The sequence below is a fragment of the Toxorhynchites rutilus genome, chromosome 3, assembly GCF_029784135.1.
Source record: "Toxorhynchites rutilus septentrionalis strain SRP chromosome 3, ASM2978413v1, whole genome shotgun sequence".
Taxonomy (NCBI): domain Eukaryota; kingdom Metazoa; phylum Arthropoda; class Insecta; order Diptera; family Culicidae; genus Toxorhynchites; species Toxorhynchites rutilus.
The window spans coordinates 43369028-43374170 of record NC_073746.1 but is presented as its reverse complement, the minus strand read 5'-3'; positions in this window follow the sequence as shown (position 1 = coordinate 43374170).

Sequence of the window (5143 nt, the reverse complement as noted above, 5' to 3'; positions counted from 1 at the left end):
CAATGCAACTGGAACGCAATCACCCGTTCCGTGTTGGAGTAAATCCTTACGAATTCGATGTCTCTCTTTCTCCGGGAGAATATTTCTCCCCCGTCTATTGTGATTAATTCTACATCTTTTTGTTTACCTCCAGATGCACTCTCGCACTATCCGCTCTCGTTTACAGCGATAAACTATTCAGCAGCATCCTTGAGGAAGAGTTAACGGAGAGGCATGCGCAGGCGCCTCTCTCTCTAGGTGGGTGGGGAAATGCCTACGGACAGGTTGCTACAACTCCCGCCGGCGGGATTCATACAGGTTTGTTTGTAAACATAGCCAGCGGGCGGGATATTTCGTAAGCGTGGTCAGCTGATTTGAAACGAGAAAACGTTGAAATATTTACGGTCGGTCAGTGGGATGAAAATATAAGAAGGAGCTGGATTCTAGTTTCGATGTATTGCTCCAGAGGTTACCAACCCGGGTTTAATTTTATCTTTTATAAACGATCATAAAACTCTAATGAAAGAAATAAACGCTTGAAGAGCTATTTGTGTTCTGTGTCGTATCAAAAATATAATACCATTGAAGTAATACAGTGCTGTGGGAAATCGGTTCACACGTTATTGATGTTAATCAATTGCGAACTCTTTAGAGATGAACCAGCCTTTGGCTGAAAATCTCTTTAATAAAGAAAAAAAAAATCAATTGCGAACTAATTATTAAATTATTTTATGCAAATCTGATGCGTGGAATTATCTTATTACCTTCTGAACATTCGAAAAAAATTGTACCCTTGGATTTTTCAAAATTTACATCATTTACCTCTTCTTCTTCTTTCTTGGCTTTAAGAGTGTTTAAACTTTTCAGTTCATTCGCCTCTACATCATTTACCGAGTTAACACGTAGACTGACAGTATAACATATGATAATAAAGGTAAATAATATAAGCACATAAGCTCATAATCATCCCCTTTCGAACAGAAATACCTTCCACTACGACAAGAAACGATGGTCCTAACACATTTTGTCCATCCAATCGCTATAAAACCGTGGCACTCAACGTGCTAAAGCAATTTTAGTGACGCGGTATCTAAACTTGTATACCTTGGCTCAAAACCAGTGTTGCCACATATACAGATTTTTCTGTAATGCTTTTCTGCATGTTTTTTGGCCAAGAATCTGTATATACAGATAACAGATTATTGGATATCCATGCAGATTTTATACAGATTTTGTAACAATAACAATTTTTAAATATTTGATCATTTTACGCAACAATCAACAAACAAAATCAGACAATTCGAACAGTACTGAACTTAACTATTTTTGCTACCATCAAAATGTGTCAAATACACTCTGTCCAACTTCTATAACACCAACCTGATTCTATTTCATTGCAACACAAACAGTTTCAGCAAGATACATTCATTTCAACAAGATACATTCAAACACTGTTGAATGCTTAGAATCTTTATATATAAAAGAAAGATTTTTCAACGTACGTGTAAAATATCATCACGGGAGAACGGCTGATTAGATCTACGCCATCCATATATTTTGCGAGCTTATCTTCACTCAAATTACAATGATGGATTACTTTGGAGAATATTTGAGATGATTAGAAAAAAATCGAAAAAATTAACTATGCATATCTTTATATATAAAAGAAGGATTTTCCCACCTACGTGTAAAATATCATCACAGGAGAACGGCTGATCAGATCGACACGGTCAGTATATTTTTTGAGTTTGTCTTCACCCAAATTAATATGATAGAGTACATGAGATGATTAGAAAAATTCGAAAAAATTGACTGTGCATATTATTGTATATAAAAGAAGGATATTTAAAATAAAAAGGGAAAATTCGAAAATAAGAGGTGCGCATATCTATGTTTCGCTGTGAAAATCATCATTTAGATCAATTTTACAGATCTGTACGATAACATAGAAACTCTCTTGTTTTTACCAACCGAAATATTCTCTAAAAATAAATTATATGGCAGAACAACGTTTTTTTTATCTGTATTATAGTGACTTTCAACTCATTTGGCTGGTTCGTCACTTTTACTTCCATTTTTGGAAGAATGTCTGGAGTGAGAATTGAACTCGTGACCTTTAGCGAGAGAGGCATGGATGTTACCACTACGCCAGATCGCCTCCAGAACAACGTTTGTCGGGTCAGCTAGTAAAATATATTCAACGTCAATTTCGTTCAAAAGAGTTGTATGTTTATTTATTGTGCTTAAATACGATAATTTCAGCTGTCCAGTTTCTATAAGACCATTTCAAAATTCATAAGTATTATCAATGAAAAATTTAAAATGATCGGCTGATTTACATGTCAATAATTGGCAAACATGCCATTTCAGCTAATAACCTGGAAAATTCGTGTAGGAATACTATTTACCAAATCCTGCTGAACGGATTTCTCCATAATTTTCCATGTTTCAAAAATTGCGACCATGAGCTCTTCAATCGTGGTGTACCGTTTTCCTTCAGTGTACATTTTGCGTACAAAGATCACCCTAAGATTTTCAACAGCTGTCTGGAGAGCGAGCCAGCCAGTCCAAAAAATAAGTTTTTGGTCCTTAATCCATTGCTTAGTTTCCATGCTGGTATGAATAGTAGCATTGTTTTGCTGAAATGTGATATCCGATATCCACGGCAAAAATGGTAGGAGAGAGAATTCCAGAACATGTATGTAATCCTTGAATGATGTGAAAGCTATCTTGAGCTTTCCGGTTGCATAGAATCGCGCCCAAACCATGCACGAGCCTCCACCAAAATTACTGGTTGAAAATTACCGTTTCTTCTTCCGTAAATCATGCCAGTATCCGTTGAAACCATCAGGACCATCCAAATTGAACTTTTTCCCGATGTGAGATGGTGTGAGATGAGGAGCTTTAACCTTTTAAACCTCCATTTTATGTGAGGATTTTTTACCAAAACTTGACGAATTGTCAGCAATATTTTAATTTGAATTGACATTCAAATTAAAATATTGCTTTATTTGCATAAGCGATTTTGAGGTATTCGAAGCTGTTCTAACTATTTCCTGCTTATTGATAAAAACAACTAAAACAATGGAAAATACTTAGAAACTTCACACTTGGAAATTTCAAAAACATTCGTTTACGCTCAGCGCTTGCACACACACATATGAAAATTATGCAATGTATGGTAGTCACCAATACCTACACACTAGAATATAAACTGAAACATTGTTCGTCTGGTCTTATAGAAGTTGGACAGAGTGCATAGTAGCGATGAAAATCATTTCGCAATATAATGCGAACAAATCCAAAAGTTTGAAACCGTCAGAAACTGTGAATGCAACTATCAAATCGAAGTTATTTGTTATTATCCGGGGAAAAGTGCCTGAATACAGTTGCCGAACGACATCCAGGCTTAATTCTGCAAGACCATGTATAAACACCAGGAGGAAAGAATTTCCTGTCATCGTACGTAGGATCTTTTTGATATTTAAAAAAATAATATTTTGGTGAATGTTTCTGTATCGTTTTTGAGGCAAAAACGCATTTTTTTACGAAAAATGTCATCATTTCGTCAAAAATCAATATTTTGAAAAAATCCTACGTACGATGTAAGGAAATATATCCAAGATTACGTGAAAAAAATCGTTGGTTGAAATCGGTCATCTAGAAAAACTTATACAACTACCACCAGTTAACATGTTTTTGGCTACAAGGGCTCAACAAACCGGTTACGGTTATTCAGGGGACAGTCCAATTGACACCAATTTATTTTTTGTTTGTTAAGTAATATATACCTTATAAAACTGTGATATCAGATTAATCATAGTAATTTTTTTTCTCGCTGAAAAAAATCGCGAAAATCACATATTTTTTATGATGTTCATGGTGTACCACCCCCTTAAGTTGTTTGACTGTATATAATCGAGTCAAAACATTTTTTTTTTGTTTGATATACATATATTTTTTTTTGTTTCTGAATATAAAAGAAGAATTAAATTATTGATTCATCCTCTTCAAGTCAGAAAACACCTTTCACATCTGAAAAATCTGTATTCTCTTGGGTTATAGAGGATCATATTTGATGAAAACTACTGGCTACGTCTGTACTTAACTTGTTTGATTTTATCGATCAGATTAAAGCTCTCTAACTGCTCTACAATTTGTTTCTTGACACCCAACTTTCTTAATTTTTGCTGCAATATCATTTTCAACCATTCCTGGCGAGCCTTGAATCAAAATCTTAAAACAAATCACGATTTTTACTCCACTGTGCTTATTGCAGCCAATTGATGTTCACCTCAACTTTGAAATATTATATTTTTACTTGAAATATGCCATTTTTGAAATATAAAAAATCAAACTGTGTATAGAGCAATTCCACGCCAAAACACCCGAAAAACGGCTGATTTTGACGCGACCTTCTCCGATTTCTTTCAAACCTTGTACATATGGTGTCAGCTATCCAAAATCACAATTTTCATTATCATATGACCAATTTCAACTGAAACTGATTTTTCATAAGGACGTATGTAAAAAATGTATTCTTCAAAAAATCGTAACTTGAAATCAAGTTGTCTGATTAAATTTGGAGCAAGGCAAAGTTATTGGAAAATTATTGGAATTTTTAGAAAAAATAATATTTTAAATACACTTTTAAAAAATATTACTCAAAAATTGAATTTAATGTTAAAAACTTTTGTATCTTCGATATTTTTAAATATATTTTTTATGAAAAACTCATTCAATTTAAAATTTTTGACGAATAGTGGTGCGGTGTCGGACTCTCTAGAAAGGTGATATAAATTTTCAATTATTAATGAAATATAATATGGAATCTACACGTGATTCTACATGAAAAATTATATATAACGTTTTATCCTAGGACTAACGTTCTCGAGAAATTTTATATAATGAAAATCATGTTCATGAAATAATAGAAAATGCAATCTGCCGTTGTACATTACGACTGAGGTACCGACAATGTGAAGAAATCTTACAAACATTATTTGTATTATATGAAATTGGCCATATCTCGAGAACGGTTAGGACAAAACGTTATATATAGCTTTTCACGTAGAATCACATGTAGATTCCATTTGTATATTACTTTTCTTAAATTGTTACGTTTGTTCAAAGTATTGAAATTTCATAGATTTTTAAATATTCA